The sequence below is a fragment of the Drosophila santomea genome, unplaced genomic scaffold (assembly GCF_016746245.2).
Source record: "Drosophila santomea strain STO CAGO 1482 unplaced genomic scaffold, Prin_Dsan_1.1 Segkk69_quiver_pilon_scaf, whole genome shotgun sequence".
Taxonomy (NCBI): Eukaryota; Metazoa; Arthropoda; class Insecta; order Diptera; family Drosophilidae; genus Drosophila; species Drosophila santomea.
This window is the reverse complement of record NW_025319001.1, coordinates 1,467,430-1,492,075: the sequence shown is the minus strand read 5'-3', so window position 1 is coordinate 1,492,075 and position 24,646 is coordinate 1,467,430. Positions and strand designations below refer to the sequence as shown.

General features: G+C 38.8%; 1 pseudogene; it reads right to left on the bottom strand.

Moving 5' to 3' along the window:
- Positions 1–11,774: 11,774 nt before the first annotated feature.
- Positions 11,775–23,887, bottom strand: LOC122756613 (annotated as a pseudogene).
- Between the last annotated feature and the right edge of the window lie 759 nt (positions 23,888–24,646).

Here is a 24,646-nt window from a genome sequence, read left to right as displayed (position 1 = left end):
ACTCTAACGCCCACAAACCGCCCAAAGCTGCTACGCCCTCACTTTTGAAAAATGTTTTGATATTTTTTCATTTTTGTATTGGTCTTATAAATTTCTATCGATTTGCCAAAAAACTTTTTGCCACGCCCACTCTAACGCCCACAAACCGCCCAAAGCTACTACGCCCACACTTTTGAAAAATGTTTCAATATTTTTTCATTTTTGTATTAGTCTTGTAAATTTCTATCGATTTGCCAAAAAACGTTCTGCCACGCCCACTATAACGCCTACAAACCGCCAAAAACTGTGTTTAAGACTCTCCTTCTCCCTTCCACTAGCTGAGTAACGGGTATCAGATAGTCGGGGAACTCGACTATAGCGTTCTCTCTTGTTTGGTTTTCACTTAGTTTAGCTGTTATTATTTGTTACACACTTTGCTATTTCGCTTTGTTTTGAGTAACCTTTTGTGGATTTACTACTCAGCGAATTCAAAGGCGTCTTCTTAAAATTTTTATAATTTTAAGTTGTTTCACGTTCACAATCACTTTGTGGGATTAGGTACACCGTTGGTTGGCACTATTTGTTGTGAACCGATTGTACCGATATTACCGACGCGATTTGCGAAAGTTCTTTAGCGGATGATGATTGAAGAATTGAATAGGGTTTCTATCGCATCAACAATGTTTCATCCTACCGACTGCGCCACTTACGTAGTTACTATTTTTGAGTCAAATAAATGATCCGTCTGTAACGAAGACAAAGATCAACGCTGAAGCCAAGTATAAATTGAAACACGAACGATTTCGGTGAGCGTCTTTATTTTAAAACTGTCAGCTTAAGACCAAATGTACAGAGTTTTGATCGGCTCGATGTGAGTCGCAAGAAACGGAAATGTGTTTGTCAGCAGTTTTATTTATTTGTGTTTAAGTGCATGCAAAAAGAATGATGAAGTTATACAACAATCATGCGCTTTACTTTTTTGTGGATTCAAGTTTCGTTACGTTATGTTGTGTATTTATGCACGCGCAAGATTGTATGCGCGTTGTTTTTGTTAGGTTTAAGTTTATGTAAGCGTAATATGAGAAGCATATTATGCTACTATATATATGTATATATAACGGGAATTAAAACTCAACAAAAGAACAGAATAGCATAGGAGACATTTTTTTATAAAGATAATTTTTACTATATATTTAATTAACTTATAATTTTTAGTTAAAACTTAAGATAACACTAATTAAGATTTCATAAGTGGAGAACTTTGAAAACAATTCGAACATAGCGCAAATATAATGTAGAAGCGATTTTCACGAGTTCACGAAAAAAATATTTTTGTGACACACACGGCAGGTCACTTTTCGGCGTTTAAATCTTTCTTGTAACAGCAGCAGCTCGTTGTAAGCGCTTTCACCGATGAATGCCGCAGCTACAAAGAGTAAAACAAAGAACAAGAAAACTTAAAACATCTAAACATTCGGTTTAGAGTACAAAAATGCAAACGACCAGCCTTCAAATTGTTTTCAAAAAGAAATGACGTTAGATTTGGATTTGAAAATGCAATAGGGAACACCTGGGAAAATCTACGAACTTCAAAAAAGCAAGTTAATTGTTTCATTGATTGTATGTATGTTTTTTTTTTCCAGCCAAAATTAATATTCATTTAATGTTAGTTTTAAGAGAATTAATTATAATGCATTCTGAATAGATTTCTTTTAGTTGATGCAGTTCCGGTAAAATGGATAAAGGGGTCGTTGGAAAAGCCGAGAAGGAACGACCATAGGTAGGGTGGGCAGGTAATCACAACTCCAGCAGCCCACTAACGTTGTTCGTTACACACTACAGACAATAATGATACGAAGATTTATTTATCGTTCCTTGTCAACTTGATGACTATAGATTTGCAATATATGCATTGACTTCTATAAAAGCCAACCTGCATTTCGTAACTGTTTTCTTAGCAAATCAATAGAAAAGAGGATGTAGCCCAAATGGCTGAGGAATTAGGAATTAGGAATTAGCACCCCAGTTGCAACAGTATGAGGATGGTGCCTACTTCTGTTTGGAGGCAAACATGGCGTTTGAACGACCAAGTACGTGGCAGGTGAAAATTAAAATTAAATTTTAAAAAAGAAATAATTTGAAAATTTCATGAATATGTAAATATGTTATCTAAATCGCTAGAAAACAATATTGACAACCAAACTTCATTTAAGAATGTTGTAAAATGTCAATTTTAATTAAAGCAAGAGAGAACGATATAGTCGAGTTCCTCGACTGTCAGACCCCTTACTAAGCTAAAGCGATCGAGAAAGTAAAACATTCTTTAAACATTCCAACAAAAGAGTTTTCAATCAAAAATCACACAGACACTAACTTCGCGCCCAAATTTAAGCATAGTGTAGCCCTGGGATTCCCACGCAGTTGGCCACACTAAGCATACCAATTGATCCGTGCAGCCCTGGAATATCGATAACACGTTATCGGCCACACTAAACATACCAGCTGACCAAGGCAACTGGACGTTCTCGACAGCGCGTTGTCGGATATTGCCCACAATTCAATAGTACGACCTGGGCACACTAGCTGTGGGCTATATAATCAGCGCAAAATCCAAGCTAAGCTTAGTCACGTTTGTACGGCAATCGAGGAACATCAGAAGTAGCAGTTGTTTTTTTTTTTTTTTTTTGGTATAGCTGTTTTATTTATTTAAAATCTGTCCTATTGGACAATAATTAAATTTTATGTGGGGGAACATTGACATAAGGGGAGTACTTAGAATGTACTTGGGTAAGGGTTACAAATATACATTAATGTTGCGTGAGGTCAAGCGGGTGCGTTCTCTGTAGGCGTCTTGTAGATTGGCTGTTGTCTAGCAGATTGATGGCCAGGTGGTTGGGGTGATTCTCCAGTCTTCTGGCGTATCTCTCACTGAGTCGGTAAATCTCGTCTTCCACCCACGAGCTCCTCGTGGATGGCAGCATTCTCGTGGTAGGGATGGGCGTTGGAGAATATTCTCAAGCATCGGTTCTGGAATAGCTGGATCTTCCTTCTATGTGAAGCACTTGTAGTGCCCCACAGCTGGATTCCATAGGTCCATATTGGCTTGAGAATAGTCTTGTAGACGAGCAGCTTCGTTTTGTCACGCAGCTTGGAACTTTTTCCAACGAGCCAGTGGAGTTGCTTAAGGCGTATGTTGGCCTGGATACGCTTACTATTAATGTGAGGGCCCCATGTAAGCCTTCTATCCAGGGTAAGACCTAGGTATTTGGGGGTGCTGGTAGTAGGGATCGTGTCGCCGTCAAGAGTGACCGGAGGGCATTCTCCTCTGCGCAGGGAAAATGTTGTGTGGGAGGATTTTTCGGCGTTGACCGCAATATTCCATCGTTTCAGCCATGGATTCAGTGCATCCAGTTGCCTCTGGATGATGGCTGAAGCTCTATCAGGGTTAGTTGCGGTGGCGAGGAACGCGGTGTCGTCGGCATAGGTGGCTATTGCGAGGTGACGGGGGGGTATTATAGGAAGGTCTGCTGTGAACAGGGTGTAGAGGATGGGACCAAGGACGCTGCCTTGAGGTACTCCGGCTCTTATGGGCCTTGGCGTGCTGGATGAGGATCCGCACCGCACTTGGAATTCTCTTCCTTCAGTGTAAGATTTGAGTAGAGTGTAGTGGGAACTGGGAAGGTGGGACTTAAGTTTGTGGAGGAGTCCGGGATGCCACACTCTGTCAAACGCCTGCTTGACATCGAGGAAGACGGCCGAACAGTATCTTTTCTTCTCGAATGCATCGAGGATTCTTGATACGAGCCGGTGGCATTGCTCGGGTGTTCCATGAGATCGCCTGAAGCCAAACTGGTGATCCGGGATCAAACCAGCCTCGTCCAGTACTGGCAACACTCTGCGCAGAAATACTCTTTCGAGTATTTTGGAGATGGCAATACTCGGTCTAATCGGTCTATATGAGGCAAGATTGGCTTCAGGTTTTCCAGGTTTGATGATGAGGATGACTTCTGCACGTTTCCATGATCTCGGGAAGTACCCTAGTGAGAAGCAGCTGTTGAAGATATTAGCCAACATCTGGGAACAAGGAGGAGGCATAATTTTGAGGGAAGTGGCGTCGATACGATCCAGTCCGGGAATTTGCTGGCCTTTAGGGAGGCGATCTCCTGCGCAACCTCTTCAGGGGTGACGGGCTCTATCGGCAAGCTGGGTGGATATGGACTCTCAAGGAACCTGGTGGTGGCAGCACGCTCTTCACCAGTGCATCTGTTGAATGGGGTGAATCCAATCTGGAGATGATCTGCAAATGCTTCTGCTCTCTCATCATCGGAACGGCACCAAGAGCCATCCGCTTTGCGCACCGGCGACGCCTTTTTTGCAGGCCTCCTGATGTGACGCGTGACATGCCACAGATTGGGTTGCGGGTCACCAGGTTCCAACTCTTCAAGGAATCGATTGAATGAGTCCTGCCGTAGTGTACAAAGCTTGTCCTTAAGCTCCTTGCTGGCTCTGTTGAGTGCCGCTTTATCCCTTGGGTTGCGCGAGGAGAACCAGATACGTCTGAGGCGCCTCTTCTCCGCCACGAAGGCCGCAATTTCTGGAGACCAAAGATGGAGATCTCGCTCAGGTGTTCTCGGGGTAGTTGGAGGAGGAGTGTTGGCGAACTTAGCCGCATTGTGCATCTCCTCAGTGAGTGTCTTGATCGCCTCATCAATGTCACTTGGGGAGGAAAGAGGAGGATCCGGGTCCAGGGAGGATAGCATCCAGAAGGTAAATTTGGAGGAGTCGGTATGCTTCCCGGTGAGTCTTCTTGGCAGCTCTTTTTTGAGGACGGGGATATTGAGCAACATCTTTATTGCGCTGTGGTCAGATAGCAGCTTGTTGAAAGTGGTGCATGTGAGTCTGGCTTGTCCTTTGCCTTTGGAGATGGCAAAGTCCAAGAGGTCGGGAAGCAAGGCGGGGTTAGTAGGCCAGTGGAGTGGCAATCCAGTCTTCTGCTCTGCACGAACCTGTGGAGCGTTCTGCCTTTGGGGTTGATGGAGCGGGACCACCACCAAGAATGTTTGGCGTTAAAGTCACCGGCTGCTATAAAGAGATAGATATGGCCACTACAATGTGCATGTCTAATCTAATCTCTTTATCTTTAATAGTTTCCGAAATCTCCATTTTCATGTGGACATGCCGAGATCGACTTGGCTATTGCTCCTGATTATGAATAAACAAAATAATTGAGTTTTATTAAAGGATTTAAATTCTATAATAACTAAAATTAAAAGTCATTTGGAGTAAATTCTTCTTTAAATTTCACCAGAACAGATAGGACTTATCCATAATACTGGTCAAGTTTTATATCTAAGGGAATGTAACGAACAGCTATACTGATAAAAAAATACAACAGGCTAGATGTTAACTCGAGATCTGAGCGCACGCAACATAATTGTCCGGCTCGTCGACGACGGGTGTGATGATCTTGCTCAGATCTCGGAATGCCTATACATAATTTCAATAAAAGATAGTTGCGTGCGACAATAAGCTAAAACCGGGATAGAGATACCCACACACAAATAAATAACTGCTGCAAAAAGACAAATACTTTCACTTCGGCTGAACCCTCTCACCTCCTCGGATGTTATGGAGGCATTTTTCGTGCCCACCCTACCTATGGTCGCTCACACCCACAGCGCTGAACAGCCTGAGCGACCCCTTGTGCATTTACTACCCTACATCACCAAGCAAATAGAATGGGTAATTATAATAGAGTATAAGAAGTCATTAAAACGTTTTTAAATTATTGAAATTATTTTTCTTTGAATTGCTGAATGAAATCGAAGGGAACGGCAATTCAAAATCGGATTTAGGTTCATCGGCAAAATTTTATGAACATTTAAAAAGAATATTGCCGCTGAAAGGGCATGCCTTTTTTTTTATATGCAAAAACAATTACTAGTGCCAAGCATAAAAGCTTTTAGCTCGGATAAAATGAGCTTACTTATACTGTTTTATCATCGTCACTTCTCCATTATCAATTTGGCACTCACCGCACTATCCACATCCACAGACGAAAGCGCTTTCTTCGTTGAAGTGCTATAATTGGGAGAAAAGATCACGGGCAAGGGGTATAACAAGGTATAAAACTTGGGAGATAACGATGACACGAACTTTACACTTGTTTAAATGACACTATTATTTTTTAAGACAACTACGAACATTCAATCCTCGTTGTCTCTACGTATTTTTTTTAGCTTAGTCAAACCTTATTTTACAGATTTTTTCTTCTCTTTTTCTCGTTCGGTTCTATATGGGTTTTTTTTTGTAACGTTGTGGTTTACATTTAGACGAATCTGAGCATAATTATTGGACCTTTTAAAAGGTTTATTCCCGGCGGGAAGATAGCGCGGGGGGTTCGCGGCGGCGACAACTAACCGGCGGGCGGATTAACTCATAACTAAAACGCTTGGCTCATCAAACTATGTTCCGTTGGTCCCCAGCATAAAAGCTTTTCTTCTGTCCGGGCTGCTTCTTCGAAGATTAACTCTCTTGGCCGAAAATGGGTTTCTTTAGGGATTTTAATTGTGTTTCCTGCTGCTGCCGCGGGTGGTGGCGACGATCGCTCCGGATAAATAATAATAAATTAATACTTGAAATGTTAATGTTAAAAAGTCAAAATTTAAAAAATTAAAAGCAAGATATTTCAGAATAAATCTTTTGTTTAACTTATAATATTTTAACATAATATTGAAGGCCTCGTCTCTTAGAATCGAAAGCCTATGACACTGGCACGTATCTGGTCCTTCCGAAGCGTAATCATCACTCTAGGCACAAAGCTTGTAGTGGAATCCATACCTAGAGTGGATCAGTTCCTTATCCTCCCAATCCTCGAGAGTGCTCTTCAAATATATAAGCTGCGTTACGTGTTCTTCAAAAATCATGTCTTCGAACTGCATCAAGAAGAGGACATTTTCTTTCGAGTCCATTTTAGGTTGATAGTTTTACTCTTTAAGGTTCTTTTAAAGACTGATGCTGGACTTAGAAAACTCAAACATTTATATGGGAAAATTTCATATACTTATTTATTTACTGATCAAAATTCAATTAGCACATACCTATTTCTGTTTTCAATATAGGCAAATTAAAAACCTAGATCAAATAAAACGTCTAGTAATGAATGGTCATTTTCGTTATTCATTATTCGTAAATAAATGTTGGGTTGACTTGGCTCGATGAACTGATCAAAGATATGATCATAATCAGGAAACTCATAGATTTTAGTATCTGTGTGCAGTATATCCAACTCGAATTGCTGTGCACATTGCATTTCTTGGTCGTCTCCATTGCCTCGTATAAGATCATTTAAAACGTCCTGCGTTGCCGCTCCAAAAGGAAAATTGCTCCACTCAAGAGACGCAAATTCACTTCCAATTTTTGTAGTGGGGGTAGATGATATAGAAGGGTCAAATACTCCTCTTAAGAATCGGTAGCTTCCACATAATCTTGCTCCGAGCCTTCAATTACTACGACATCAGAGTCTTGGGTTAATGTAACATTTATTTCATTTACTGAGTCGACAAACTCTACAATAAGACCCATTGGTGTGCAGTGCCGAGGTATTATAAGATGATCCATTTTTATGCACCCATTTTTTCCGTCTTTTGTCTGTGTATTATTCGTTTGTTTGCATTATATGATGAGTGTTTAGTGTTGTGAGACGTGGAAAACTCCGCCTTGGGGGACAAGTGCAGGGAGCCAAAATATAGAAATTGAGATACCTTTGCTGCGGCTGGCAGCTGATAGCTTGGCGTTTACTATTCTTCACTGTATGGGTATGGGTATGGGTTTTGTTATGGCTGAAATGGTCCTCGTAAAATTGGAGATTAAAACTGAATTAGCTTGTTTAGAGCTGGCATCAGAGACGCAAAGCAATTTACGTAAAATCCAAAATAGAATTAGCCGCCTAGTTTAAATACAATACTTGGTTTGGCCAAGAGTTTTTTGTTTTTAAACGTGCTGGACCATTCGGAAAAAAATGGGGCTAGTAATAATAATAGGTATAGCTCATAACTAGTTAACACGTACCAACTAAGACATTTTTTTCTTATGATTGTAGTAAATAATTTATTTTATCCTTCAATTCGTATTACCTTTTTCCTAGCTACTAATAAAACTACACGTCGTCCAGTTTTAATTTTTCATTTTTACGGGCGAGTCCACGGCCACACACCCGCCCAACCGACGGAGGGGCGCTGCTGTGTATCGCACGGCTCGAATCGCGGGAGGATAGACGGGATATAAAAAATAGTAAAGGACGAGGAAATATTTGTATACTAGTAAGATCTAAGAATTTATTAAATACGTTAGTATTGATCGCTTTAAGAACGGCAGAGAGTCAGAATTAGAGATCATAGGATAGAGTCTATTATAGTCAGAACATAATACTCTGTGGGGATCATGCTACTAATAATTAGATCTACATTGATTTAAAATTAACGGTACGTAATTTCTAGTATATCTGCTTGGAACAGTGAAGTTTAGCCGACTAACCATGTTGTTCGACTAAGTTAATCATTCACTTTTTTTAAAAAAACTTGATTTATTAGGTTTCCCTATTGATCTCCTAAATTGGATTCTAAGTTATCTGAATGGCAGCACGCAACGGGTCCTTTTTAAAATTCTCTTTCTTGTATTCTCCGAGTCACATCCGGTGTCCCACAAGGGAGCCACCTAGGTCCGCTCCTTTTGTACTTATTCATTAACGAACTTTTCTTAATAATAAAGCATTCGCGTGTACTTATGTACACTGATGATGTAAATTATGTCTCCAGGAAGGCGAGAGCCATTTAGAATTACAATCCGATCTAGAAGGCTTTCAAACCTGGTGCTGTGATAACGTTTTAAACTTAAATGGCTCTAAGTGTAAAGTTATGACCTTTTGTCGTGCTAACCCAATGCACGCGACTTACACTGTAAGTGGGTGCTCTTTGGACAGAATAACACATGTTGATGACCTTGGTGTTCTTCTGGACCCTAAACTTAAATTTTCAAACCATATTTCGTCTATTGTCATTAAGTCCAGGGGTGTGCTTGGTTTTATAAAACGGTGGTCAAAGGAATGTGGCACTTGCGGCAGAGCTAAAACTGCAACGCCATCTAGGTGTCATATTGCGAGGCGTGCGCCACCTGCATAACGCGTGAAGGGATTAGCGGCAGGGTCATGGGTCTTACAGGGCCAATTGTCAGATTTCCCGGAGAGAGAAAAATCTCTAAAAATCTGGCAGATGCTAGGTTGCCGCCTTATTCTGGCGTCATCAGCAGTCATTCTCAAGTTAAGGATCGGCGGAGAAAGTTCGTTTGGTGTTTGTGGGCAATTTAAGCCAAAAAAGTGCAAGTCCAAGAGGCGAACCAGATTGGAAAATAGCTTGAGCCGGCGGAGAGCTGGGGTAAAGGGCGGAAAAGGGTTAAAATAGCCAGACATTTATTGCCTAACTCTTGTGCAGGGTTTTAAAAGAACAAACTAGAGCCAGTTTACTGATCCGGAAGGAAGAAACGCTACAGCCAGGCAGCGCCAGAAATTTCAGTTTTTTTGTCAGGCCACAAAAGGGAATTAAAAGGCAAAGCGGACAACAAATCTTCGACTGCAGCTTCTGCGACCAAGGAAGGCCTACGGACCACGGAAGAAGTAGCCGCCGATTAGTGGATTTTTGTCAGTTGGCTCGCGCGCTTCTCCAGCAGCATGTATAAAGATTGAAAAACGAAAGAAAAGTCCGATCCGCTCGCCAATGCGCTGAACGCGATTTAAAACTAATAACTGTTATAAGACCCGCATTTAGGGCAAATTTAAAGAGAAAAAAAAAATCCAAAAAAAAAGGGAGAAAAACCCCAACTACGAAAAAAAGAAAAGATAATTATGTGTTAGTAAATTAGGTTAAGATTTTTTTTTATTATTGTGGAAAGATAATGTGCAAGTTAATGTGAGGAGAAGTGTACGATTTCTTTGTTTTGTGTTTTATGTTTGTGTTAAATTTGTAAGCCACACGGGGAAAAAAAATGTCCCAACTTTAAAAGGAGAAAAAAAAATAACAGGGATACCTCCTAAGAATGTGTGCGGAATAATCAATATTTTTATATTTTTATTCAAAAAAAAATAGAAAAACTTTACTCCCAAAAAAATAGCTGCCGTCGCCGAAAGCGCTTTCTCCGATGGAAGTTACAAAAGAAAAGGGTGAGTCTCCAAAAACTATATTGAGTATATTGGCCAAATTAAAATGAGTTCAGCACTAAAAGCATTAACGTAGATGTCCCTATTGTTTTTTCTTGAAACGCTCAGATAAATAATAACGTAAAGATCATAAAGGAAATGCAAAAGAACTAAACATAATCACACTGAGAGAAATCCGAAACGATCGCTATTTAAATTCACGCATATTATTGTCTTGTAATTTTTTTCGTCAATTTTTTTATATATTTTTAACCCTCACTTTGCGTTAATTCCAAAAACAATTGTTTAATTATATGCTAAAATTTATCTATTTACACTTTCATTCCTATTTATATTATATGCCTAGTTTTCAGAATGTTTACATATATTAGTAATAAAATCCAATTTATAATGTGGTAATACGCTAAGTTTTTGCCGCAGCTAGCATGAGGCCCTTGCGAATAGATTAGGTTTCAAAAGGGGCCATCAATGAAAATTATGATGATAAGATGGCCATTGGTAGGGTGGGTCAACGAAGGCCTCCAACAACACCGGAGGCTAGCCGAGATCGGTTTGGCGTAAACTATTTGAACATGTCTTCCTCTTCTATATGTCTGTAATATGAGTTCTCCTACTTCCGGATCAGGTTAGCTTGTCTAGCACGCGAAAATGTTTTATAATCAAAAATAGGCAAATATGGGATCGCAGCAAGACCACCACCCCCTTTTACCGACAAGCAGCAGCCGGACCATCGCTCGCGTGCGCTGACTTTATTCTTGGATGTGATACGTTACAGGAATTTGATGATCCTTACATTACCAAAACCTTATTCATATCTCTAGTTCGTTCGATCCTCGAGTATGGATCACCTGTTTGGAGCCCACAATATAAAGTTTACTCGGACCGCGATGAATCGGTTCAAAAGAACATATTACTTTTTGCCTTACGACGCCTTAATTGGGATGCAAACCTTAGATTACCTCCTTACCCCCTCCTACCAAGTAGACTAATGTTAATTAACTTACTACCCTTAGCTAACCGTAGAACGATGCTTTATTTTCAATCTTATTCGTGGTGAAGTTAATAGTCCCGACTTGGTTTGTTGTAATTATCACTCTGTTATATTAATAAACACCCAAGAGAAGGTTTTAGTTTTATGTTTTATATTTAAGTTATTATTTTCCGCAACACCAGCACCACACACTTAGCAAGCACAAGAAAGAAGAGAACAACAGTAGTGTGACCGAAGGCCACGTATTCATAAAATACCATGAAGTGGTTAATACTTTAAAATGGTATTTCTGTAATAGGGATGGGACATTCCAACACGCCCCCTCAGAAATAGCATCTTTTAAATTATAAACTTAACATTATACATTTATTTGTAATTATTATTAATTTAGTGTGGGTGGTGTGCATTATGGGAACTTATGTGATCCAGCATTTGCTGCAAGGATACGGGGAAAACCCAGAAAAACCCGATCAGATCACTTATATGAGTATACATATGTTTACAAAGAATTGATTTTTAAATTTACAAAAAACGAGCAAGTCTTTCAATGAGATCAATTAAATAAAAATAAAAAACAGCATCAGCAGCAGTGGATTAATCATCTTGCAGTAATCCCAATTCACGATGTATTTCCAAAAACTTCGCTGGCGGCAATGGCTTTGTAAAGATGTCAGCAAGTTGGTTCTCTGTCGAAATATACTCAAGCAAATAGTGTTATTTTCAATTTGCTCTCTGGCAAAATGATATTTTATATCAATATGTTTGGCTCGTTTATGACATGAGGGGTTATTTGCTATATTAATAAAGCCTTGGTTATCTTCATAAATTTTAATTGGATTTTCAAGGTTGATATTAACACTACTCAGAAGAGATTTAAGCCACAATGCTTCTCTCACAGCTTCGAATAAAGCCATGTACTCAGCTTCAGTTGATGATGTTGCTACTGAGTTCTGCCTCTTTGTGTTCCAACAAATTAGATTTAAATTAAACATTTTAAATAAATACCCTGTGGTACTTTTTCTATCAATTTCGTTTCCTCCCCAATCAGAATCTACAAAACCAATTAGTGTATTTTTAAATTCTGTATTTCTTTTAAAAATAAGTTTCATTTCAATAATTCCCTTTAAATACCTAAGAACTCTTTTTAAGCACTGCCATAACTCGGAATTATTCTTGCTACTATATCTACTTAAGATATTTACTGCAGTGGTTAAGTCTGGACGTGTATGTACATTAAACATCCTATGAGATTACGACATGGAGCATTGCAGTTTTCATCTGAGTTAAGTAACTCGTAATTTAGTTTGCTTGGTAAGGGAGTACTAACTGCTTTGCAATGACTCATGTTAAATTTATCTATGATTCTTTTAACATATGCTGCTTGGCTCAAGTAAATTTTATCCTCATACATTTCTATTCTAATACCAATAAAGTGTTTTATTTCTTTAAGATCTATCATCCTAAACTTTTCCATTAAATAGCTTTTGAATTTATTCATTGTTATCATATTCACTGTAGCTATGACCACATCATCAACATATAACAGCACATAAATATTTTCCTTAATATCACCTTTATCAAGGAGATATATGCAGCGATCTACCGAAGAGTTTACAAACTTATAGTCTTTCAATGCTTGCTCAAACACTTCAAACCAGCATCTAGCCGCTTGTTTGAGTCCGTAGATTGCTTTATTTAATTTACACACTTTGTCACCTTTGCAATGTATCCCTTGAGGAAGTCTCATATATATTTCCTCTTTTAATGTGCCATTTAAGAATGCAGTTTTTACGTCCATTTGATGGACTTTCAAGTTATATTGTTCTGCCAACGATAATATAAATCGTAAACTGGATATTCTAGCTACAGGAGCAAAAGTCTCCTCATAGTCGACTTGGTATTTCTGCGTAAATCCTCGTGCAACCAATCTAGCTTTATATCTAGTAGGACTTCCCAGTTCGTTATATTTAATAGAAAATACCCATTTACTATCTACTATATTTTTATCTCTAGGACTTTCCGTGATTGTCCAGGTATTATTCAATTCATGAGCACTTAACTCTGCTTTTATGGCTTCCTCCCAAAGCAATTTGTCATTTCTATACTGAATTTCATCGTATGTATTTGGAACATCGTTAAAGACAGTGTGAGCATTTAAAACACATTTATTTAAATTATTATCATCCTCATTATATGATATCTGGGTCTTTGTTTTTATTCTCTCACTTCTTCTACTCGTTATTTCAATACCATCAGTTCCAATTGAATTCTTATCAGATATAGTTTGATCTAAATATTCAGTTGTTTCATTTTCCCTACTCTCATTCGGGTTGTTTAATCCCTTACTTTCATTCAGGAGATCATCTCGCTTTCTTTTCTTACTCTCATTCAGAAAATATTCACTCGTTTCCTTACTATCATTCAGGATGTGTGTGTTGTCGCATTCCTTACTTTCATTCGGGAATTTTATTTCCTTAATTTCCTTACTATCATTCGGGAATTTTGTTTCCTCAATTTCCTTACTATCATTCGGGAATTTTTTTCCTCAATTTCCTTACTATCGTTCGGGAAATTGTTATTTGAACTCTCCTTACTATCTTTCAGGAATGCTGTTTCAAATTTAACAGCCCTAGAATTAACCATATTGGTTTCATCGACAACCACATCTCTTGCAACGAGAAATTTTTCATTTACAGCATCCCAGAGTTTAAAACCATTTGCTTCGTAGCCGACTAAAATAGCTTTATATGATTTGTCCTCAAACTTTCCTTTTTTTTTTTTTTTTTTTTTTTTTTTATTGAGAAATTAACGCATGATTAAAATTTTGCGGAATTTTGGATTAGCTATAGCAGCTGAGGGCCTTAAGCTACTTTCCCTTTTTTATTTTATTATGCACATATACAGTAGCACCAAACACTCTCAAATGTTTTAAATCAGGCTTTTTATTATGCCACATCTCATAAGGGGTCATGCTATTAATAATTGCTCTATTTGGAATTCTGTTAATTAAGTAAGTTGCAGTTAACACTGCTTCACCCCAAAAGCTTTTGTCAAGTTGTGCACCACTAACCATAGCACGAGCCTTTTCTGTGATGGTTCTAATCATTCTTTCAGAAACACCATTTAACAGTGGTGTATGTTAAGTGATAAGTAATACCCTTTTTAACACAAAATTGACGCATCTCATTTGAGAGATATTCTCTCCCATTGTCAATGTACAAATTAACAATTTTCAAATTAAAATGAGCTTCACATTTTGCTACAAAGTTTTCAAACATATTAAATACGTCAGATTTATGTTTTATTAAGTAAGTTACACAATAGTGGTTAAACTGATCAACAAAGATCACGAAGTAATTTTTGTCATTTAAAGTAACTGGAGAAATTGGTCCACAAACATCTGAGTGCACAACGAATAGGGGTCTTTTAATATGGGTCTTGTCTTTAAATTGTTTAAAAGGTAACCTGGCTTGTTTTCCATTTAAACATGATTCGCAAATTTCACTGGAGATCTCTAAATTATTTAAAAGTCTGTTATCACTAAACATATTATTTCGTTTTATTTCTAATAACTTGCCATTGCTTATATGACCAAGCCTCTCATGCCATAATCGAAAATTATTTTTATTCTTCGCATCTATATTATATGCTTGAAATTCAACAATGGGAATGTTGTTAAACATACCTTAATTCTTGAACACGGTCAACCCATTCTTAGAAATGGCTATACCGTTCTTGCCAAATTTAATCGACATTCCAGCCTCTTGTAGGCGTTTCACCGACATCAAGTTTCCAGCAGCCTGCTTGGAATACAGCACATCCTCCAGCGTTATGTCATGGTTATTGCGCAAACGCACAATGCCACGCTTAGATGCGAATATATATTCGCCTTGCTTGGCCACAGCGATCTTCAGCGGCGGCTGAATCAACGTAAAGCGAATCATGATTTATGAGATGATCACTTGCACCGGAATCGAGAATAAATCCACATTTATCTACCACGCGGTTCTCTTTTACTTTTACCATGAATGCAATGCCTTGTGATGTTGCGGTTTTAGCTTGTTTATTGTAGTTTGTATTATTGTTCTTTCTTTCATTTAGTATACGTTTATAGTGGTAACAATCCTTTTTAATGTGTCCCTTTTTGTCACAATGGTGACATCTAACCCTATTCTTAGAATTTCCCTTAAATGTTTTCTTTTGTTCATTAACGCGATTTTTAAATGAATTGTTTTTATTGCTGTAGTTTTTATTTTGCACAATCGTATTTAAAACTTTCCTGCTGGTGTCATTATGATCATTTTTAATTTTTATTTCCTGATCTAGTAATCTATTCTTTACAAATCCCAATGTTAAATTACCCTCTGACAACGTCTCTATTGCTGTGATGACACCATCGTAAGCCGAAGGCAATGTAATTAACAAATGAGACACTTTATCTAATTCTTCTATTTTTGCACCTGCGGCCAACAACTCATTTATCAAATCATCGAAAATAGTAAAATTAGACAATAGGGACATTTCGCCTGATAGTTTCAGAGAAAGCAAGCGTTTGCGAATGGCCAACTGCGATGCCAAACTTTTTCTTTCATATATCGAGTCCAAGTTTCCAAGAATTTGACGAGCCGTTATTTCGCTTGTCGCAAAGTTCAGAAATGAATCGCTTAGGTACTCGATTATTGTGCTTTTTGCACAACGCTCAGCTTTCATCCACTGTTCATTTAATTTATCAGGTTTGTCTTGATCGATGACCCTAAGCACATCCAGTTCGGTCAACAAAGCACTAATTCTGAATTTCCAAATTGCGTACTTTTGTCTTGTCCATGTTAGCGTGCACACATACAGAGTTGTATAAGTATAGGTAGACACACGCGGAAATGAACTCAATGCAATTTCACAAGAGCTCGCAATTTCTAAGAAATTCAAAATTTCCAAGAATCGAAAACACGAACTTTGTTATAATTAGTTGCTTTACAAATCAATTGTTTTAGGCATGGACTGGGCCCATAACCTGTTGTAATTATCACTCTGTTATTTTAATAAACACCCAAGAGAAGGTTTTAGTTTTATGTTTTATATTTTAGTTATTATTTTCATTGAAAGACTTGTTCGTTTTTTTGTAAATTTAAAAATTAATTCTTTGTAAACATATGTATACTCATATAAGTGATCTGATCGGGTTTTTCTGGGTTTTCCCCGTATCCTTGCAGCAAATGCTGGATCACATAAGTTCCCATAATGCACACCACCCACACTAAATTAATAATAATTACAAATAAATGTATAATGTTAAGTTTATAATTTAAAAGATGCTATTTCTGAGGGGGCGTGTTGGAATGTCCCATCCCTATTACAGAAATACCATTTTAAAGTATTAACCACTTCATGGTATTTTATGAATACGTGGCCTTCGGTCACACTACTGTTGTTCTCTTCTTTCTTGTGCTTGCTAAGTGTGTGGTGCTGGTGTTGCGGAAAATAATAACTTAAATATAAAACATAAAACTAAAACCTTCTCTTGGGTGTTTATTAATATAACAGAGTGATAATTACAACAAACCAAGTCGGGACTATTAACTTCACCACGAATAAGATTGAAAATAAAGCATCGTTCTACGGTTAGCTAAGGGTAGTAAGTTAATTAACATTAGTCTACTTGGTAGGAGGGGGTAAGGAGGTAATCTAAGGTTTGCATCCCAATTAAGGCGTCGTAAGGCAAAAAGTAATATGTTCTTTTGAACCGATTCATCGCGGTCCGAGTAAACTTTATATTGTGGGCTCCAAACAGGTGATCCATACTCGAGGATCGAACGAACTAGAGATATGAATAAGGTTTTGGTAATGTAAGGATCATCAAATTCCTGTAACGTATCACATCCAAGAATAAAGTCAGCGCACGCGAGCGATGGTCCGGCTGCTGCTTGTCGGTAAAAGGGGGTGGTGGTCTTGCTGCGATCCCATATTTGCCTATTTTTGATTATAAAACATTTTCGCGTGCTAGACAAGCTAACCTGATCCGGAAGTAGGAGAACTCATATTACAGACATATAGAAGAGGAAGACATGTTCAAATAGTTTACGCCAAACCGATCTCGGCTAGCCTCCGGTGTTGTTGGAGGCCTTCGTTGACCCACCCTACCAATGGCCATCTTATCATCATAATTTTCATTGATGGCCCCTTTTGAAACCTAATCTATTCGCAAGGGCCTCATGCTAGCTGCGGCAAAAACTTAGCGTATTACCACATTATAAATTGGATTTTATTACTAATATATGTAAACATTCTGAAAACTAGGCATATAATATAAATAGGAATGAAAGTGTAAATAGATAAATTTTAGCATATAATTAAACTATTGTTTTTGGAATTAACGCAAAGTGAGGGTTAAAAATATATAAAAAAAATTGACGAAAAAAATTACAAGACAATAATATGCGTGAATTTAAATAGCGATCGTTTCGGATTTCTCTCAGTGTGATTATGTTTAGTTCTTTTGCATTTCCTTTATGATCTTTACGTTATTATTTATCTGAGCGTTTCAAGAAAAAACAAGAGAGAACGCTATAGTCGAGTTCCCCGACTATCTGATACCCGTTACTCAGCTAGTGGAAGGGAGAAGGAGAGTCTTAAACACAGTTTTTGGCGGTTTGTAGGCGTTATAGTGGGCGTGGCAGAAAGTTTTTTGGCAAATCGGTAGAAATTTACAAGACTAATACAAAAATGAAAAAATATCAAAACATTTTTCAAAAGTGTGGGCGTAGCAGCTTTGGGCGGTTTGTGGGCGTTATAGTGGGCGTGGCAGAAAGTTTTTAGGCAAATCGATAGAAATTTAGAAGACTAATACAAAAATGAAAAAATATCAAAACATTTTTCAAAAGTGTGGGCGTGGCAGTTTTGGGCGGTTTGTGGGCGTTAGAGTGGGCGTGGCAACATGAATCGACAAACTTGCGCTGCGTCTATGTCCCTGGAGTCTGTATACTTAATCTCAACTTTCTAGCTTTTGTAGTTCCTGAGATCTCGACGTTCATACGGACAGACGGACAGACAGACGGACGGACAGACGGACATGGCCAGATCGACTCGGCTACTGATCCTGATCAAGAATATATATACTTTATATGGTCGGAAACGCTTCCTTCTGCCTGTTACATACTTTTCAACGAATCTAGTATACCCTTTTACTCTACGAGTAACGGGTATAACAATAGGGACATCTACGTTAATGCTTTTAGTGCTGAACTCATTTTAATTTGGCCAATATACTCAATATAGTTTTTGGAGACTCACCCTTTTCTTTTGTAACTTCCATCGGAGAAAGCGCTTTCGGCGACGGCAGCTATTTTTTTGGGAGTAAAGTTTTTCTATTTTTTTTTGAATAAAAATATAAAAATATTGATTATTCCGCACACATTCTTAGGAGGTATCCCTGTTATTTTTTTTTCTCCTTTTAAAGTTGGGACATTTTTTTTCCCCGTGTGGCTTACAAATTTAACACAAACATAAAACACAAAACAAAGAAATCGTACACTTCTCCTCACATTAACTTGCACATTATCTTTCCACAATAATAAAAAAAAATCTTAACCTAATTTACTAACACATAATTATCTTTTCTTTTTTTCGTAGTTAGGGTTTTTCTCCCTTTTTTTTTGGATTTTTTTTTTCTCTTTAAATTTGCCCTAAATGCGGGTCTTATAACAGTTATTAGTTTTAAATCGCGTTCAGCGCATTCACGAGCGGATCGGACTTTTCTTTCGTTTTTCAATCTTTATACATGCTGCTGGAGAAGCGCGCGAGCCAACTGACAAAAATCCACTAATCGGCGGCTACTTCTTCCGTGGTCCGTAGGCCTTCCTTGGCCGCAGAAGCTGCAGTCGAAGATTTGTTGTCCGCTTTGCCTTTTAATTCCCTTTTGTGGCCTGACAAAAAAACTGAAATTTCTGGCGCTGCCTGGCTGTAGCGTTTCTTCCTTCCGGATCAGTAAACTGGCTCTAGTTTGTTCTTTTAAAACCCTGCACAAGAGTTAGGCAATAAATGTCTGGCTATTTTAACCCTTTTCCGCCCTTTACCCCAGCTCTCCGCCGGCTCAAGCTATTTTCCAATCTGGTTCGCCTCTTGGACTTGCACTTTTTTGGCTTAAATTGCCCACAAACACCAAACGAACTTTCTCTGCCGATCCTTAACTTGAGAATGACTGCTGATGACGCCAGAATAAGGCGGCAACCTAGCATCTGCCAGATTTGTAGAGATTTTTCTCTCTCCGGGAAATCTGACAATTGGCCCTGTAAGACCCATGACCCTGCCGCTAATCCCTTCACGCGTTATGCAGGTGGCGCACGCCTCGCAATATGACACCTAGATGGCGTTGCAGTTTTAGCTCTGCCGCAAGTGCCACATTCCTTTGACCACCGTTTTATAAAACCAAGCACACCCCTGGGCTTAATGACAATAGACGAAATGAAAATTTAAGTTTAGGGTCCAGAAGAACACCAAGGTCATCAACATGTGTTATTCTGTCCAAAGAGCACCCACTTACAGTGTAAGTCGCGTGCATTGGGTTAGCACGACAAAAGGTCATAACTTTACACTTAGAGCCATTTAAGTTTAATACGTTATCACAGCACCAGGTTTGAAAGCTTTCTAGATCGGATTGTAATTCTAAATGGCTCTCGCCTTCCTGGAGACATAATTTACATCATCAGTGTACATAAGTACACGCGAATGCTTTATTATTAAGAAAAGTTCGTTAATGAATAAGTACAAAAGGAGCGGACCTAGGTGGCTCCCTTGTGGGACACCGGATGTGACTCGGAGAATACAAGAAAGAGAATTTTAAAAAACGACCCGTTGCGTGCTGCCATTCAGATAACTTAGAATCCAATTTAGGAGATCAACAGGGAAACCTTATAAATCAAGTTTTTTTAAAAAAAGTGAATGATTAACTTAGTCGAATGCTTTACTAAAATCCGTTTAGATGACATCTGTTTGAATATTATTTTTGAAGCCCTGAACTACGAAGGAGATAAGCTCCAGAAGGTTAGTAGTTGTTGATCTGTTTTCATGAACCCATGCTGACATGGTGATATAATAGACCAACAAAGGTGCTGCAAATGAGGAGTGATTACGTTTTCAAAAAGCTTAGGGATAGCAGACAATTTTGAGATTCCTCTGTAATTGGTTGCATCCGATTTGCTGCCTTTTTTATGGAGAGGGATCACAAAGGACTCCTTCCATATTTGGGGGAACTGTGTAGATTCCAGAGATAAGTTAAACAGTTTTAGTAGAGGCTTGCACAAGGCTTCCGCACAGAATCCGAGCACACAGCCAGGAATTCCGTCGGGACCTGTCGATTAGACAGGCTTAACTCGCTGAAGGTCATAAAGCAGTGAGCTTTCGTTTAGAGTGGGACAGAATATTAAATTCGACTTTGATACCGTGTAAGAGTAAGGCCTTTCGGAATGAGGTAACGTAGAATATGTGGTTTGAAAAAAATTGGCAAATAGATTGGCTATTGCCTGATCCGATGTTACCGTAGTATTTTCAAAAAATAGCGGGGAAGAGTAAGAGATTGTTTTGCGCTTAGTGTTGACGAAACTACAAAATTGTTTGAGATCCTGTACAACACCTAGCATTAAGCACGGTAAAATTTAATCGAGCACTTACATTTAAGAAAATATATACTGAGAACATTAAGCACGGTAAAATTTAACTGAGCACTTACATTTTAGAAAGTATAGACTGAGAACCGATATTTTTAAATTTTGTATAAAGTCTGGACTTAGATGTGTCAACTCTACAAGGAGGTTTGCTAGAGATGGACGGATAGTACATCGGAACACAATAGTTAAAGAATTATTTAATTGCAGTATAATATATAATTATGGCCATATTATTGATGGTCATTATGTTGCAAGAATAAAGATCGGACCAATTAAAGCCAGATAAAAAAATAAAAAATTATTTGGCCTCAGCAAGTTTGCCTTACGAAAACGATTGGTCGTTTGGTTAACTTATTTGGCCTCTCACACCGTAATAGTACATGTGTCGATTGTAGAATGATATGGATCTTCTGGTTGACTAAGAGGTGCTACTCTAGTCAGAAACAGGACTTGTTAGAAGGCATAGATCCAAAATCGACCAAGAGAATTTCGAATATAATTAACTTGCGAAAACGATAGAACCCCCTTTCTGGAACCCCCGTGGCAATGTGAAGCTGCCTAAGGATTTTAGGTGGAGGTCCGTTTAATGGGGCAGGTCGTTTCCCAGAGAAGTCGTTAACATTGGGTCTATTCATGTAATTGACGTTGCCTGAACGAATGGAGCCGTTGATGTCCATTAGTAAGGGTTTCGGTTGTGGTGTAGGGGCCGTTGGACGCGGAGGCGGATAGAATTGCCGTGCTGGCTGATAATTTTGATTTGTGGGATACTGGGGTCGTTGACAGCGTTTCTGTTGGTCAGCTGCTCCCGTTTGCCAGATCTGCGGATTTCCGGTAGTGCGTGGGTCTGTCGTATGTTGGGGAGCTGGACGATAATATAGTCTAGGGTTGAAAACTCTCCAATTTCCCGCAGAGTCTGCTGTAAGCAATCTCCTTGGTATGGACCTGTTAAAGGCAGGCGGCTGCGCTTGCCTAGGAGGTACAGGAGGTGCATGCTGCCTGAATTTGGGCGTGAACGCGTTCCTTTGTTCCTGATTGTCGACCAATTCACACAAGTGTAAAGCGTGACCGAGATCTCTGGGTTCTTTGATGGCCAAGAGTCTGGGCAAGTCTCCATTTAATCCCCGTATGAAAGTATCTAAGGCCTTTTCTCGATAATTTTGTTTCAGGGCATGGACACTATCAGGTTTTAATTCTTGCACGCTGATTTGATTAAGGATCAGCGATAATTGGTAGTAAACGGCCTGATAGAATTCGGCAATGGTCAGTCGTTCTTGAGTCATCGAGAACAATTGGTACTCTAGGGTCTTGAGGTCGCGTTTGTCAGCGAACTGATCCGTTAGGCATTTTGCAATCGCCTTCCAGTTCAGAGGGGTGTTATAGGATTCTAACACGGCATCGGCCTCGCCGGTGATTTTGTTCCTAATCACCAACGTTATCAAAAAATATGCGTTGGTGTTTTCCCTACCCTCGTACAAACTCATTATTCTAGATACATTCTTCTTCCAAGAACCAAACTCTGTGCGGTTTCCTGAAAATTCTCTGATTAGTTTTGTAAGGTCTGGTAGTTTTTCGGACTCGCCCGGTAGTGGGCCGATAAAGGGGACATCTTCTAACATTTCTGTTATTCAAAAGTTTATTCAAAAGTTCCCCAAATAACTCGTTCCCCCTAATGTCTCTTTGATGAGAGACATAATTACCTGTTTTAGCTCTGGGCTAGCTACCGGTGTACTGGTGGCTTCCCCCGGGTTGTTCCCCGCTATCGGTACCTATATTAAGTGCAGCTAATGCACTTGCCAATTCTCTATCTTTTGACATGTTAAAGGCTTAAGGATTTGTTTATTTCGGACAACAACTAATAGATGTTTTGGGGTTTCGGGTGTTTTTTCTTTTTGAATTTTTAGTTTGAGTTATATATCGATGTATTTTTTCTAAAATTATTTAAGCTTATTGTATATTTCTTTTAAGTATTGTTGTTTAAATTCTATTTTGACTTATTTTCAATAGATTATTATTCTCATAAGATTCTTATCTTTCTTGTTTTAAATTTTTTTCTTGTTTTTAAATTTACTTTTCTTTCCCTTTTTTTTAATTCTTCTTTTTAGTATAGTAGTGTTTGTTTTTAAACTTATTTTTCTAGCTTACGCGATAAATAACATTTTCCCACGTTGTCCCACGTTGGGCAGCGACGTAGCGGTGTTCGGGTGTGGGTGACTCGGGACCCTTGGTGGCACTGAGTTCCTTCGAAGGCTCCTGCTAAACTGAACCTTAGAATCTTTCGCACTTGTTCACTGGACGCACTTGATGTTGTGGCTTCTTTTTTAAAGGCACTTTTACACTGTGCGATTTTTTGTCACTTCTACTTATTTTTTGTAGTTGTTGATTAGTCAGTGTTCACTGTGGCTATATTTTAGGCACTGCGACGCGAACTTGTAGCTGCTTTAGGTACTTTAACGTTACGCGTGATCCTTTTGACGAAGGCTCTGTTTACCGGTCCCTGTTCGGGCGCCAATTAAAAGATATTTTTAATTTTCTTTTAAAAAAAAGAACAAGTCAGATTTTATTGGTGTTAATTTTGGAACCAACTGGACTAAGTTTTAAAATTAATAATTAAACCTATTCTCTGCCGACGTCGCTGATGTCGTCGAAGCCGTCGCTGCCGCTGTAGCTTTGCCGCTGCCGTTGTGGCTGCGCCGTTGTCGCTGAAGGTGTCCGATGTCGTTGGCGTTCCCACGACTTGGCCGGTGCAGACATTCTGCTGATGCAGCGCACGTGGCGGATGCACTGCCGTCGTAGCTGGAGTCAATGTGCCTGTTCTTGCTGAGCTGTTGTTTGTTGTGAAATTTCTTGGTTTATGTTGGGCTGCATTGGGCTTGTTGTTCTTATTGGGACTTCGCTGACTGTCTGCTCGTGGCGAATGTACTGCATGTGGTGGAGTCGTGATCGAGATTTGGGTTCTTGTGTGTTCTTATCATATTTGGTCTTATATGCCGGGTTATTGATGCCAGGAGCCTCGTAGTCCGTTCGTACGTTCATATCGGCGTCACTCATAATGATTTTTTCACTACTCAATTTGTAAAGCTGCGCGCGTTTAACGAGTCCACTTGCGTCTACTTTGGCTTCTCAACGGTTAATGTGTCGTTTCGTACAGACTGCTTTTTGTCTTCCCAATTTTTGACATTCGCTTTTCATTATGTCTCTTTCTCACTCTAATTCAAGTAGCGCAAGTGGCCACGTTCAGCAACAGCTATATCGCTCTCATTCTAGCAGAGTCCTCAGAGTCCTTTATAGATAATTCATCTACTCATCCTCACACATTGACAATGAATAGGAACACGAATAACAGCAGAAGGAACATGAAGAAGAAGTAAATAGCGACTAAGCGCATACACATTATTTTCGCCCCGACATATAAATTATAAATTTATTATATATATTATATTTTCACATTAGGATTTAGCACCCCAGTTGCAACAGTTGGCCAACATGGCGTTTGAACGACCATGTACGTGGCAGGTGAAAATTAAAATTAAATTTTAAAAAAGGAAAAATTTTATCAATATGTAAATATGTTGTTATCTAAATCACTAGAAAACAATATTGACAACCAAACTTCACTTAAGAATGTTGTAAAATGTCAATTTAAATTAAAGCAAGAGAGAACGATATAGTCGAGTTCCTCTACTGTCAGACCCCTTACTAAGCTAAAGTGATCGAGAAAGTAAAACATTATTTTAACATTCCATCAAAAGAGTTTTTAATGAAAAACAAGAGAGAACGCTATAGTCGAGTTCCCCGACTATCTGATAC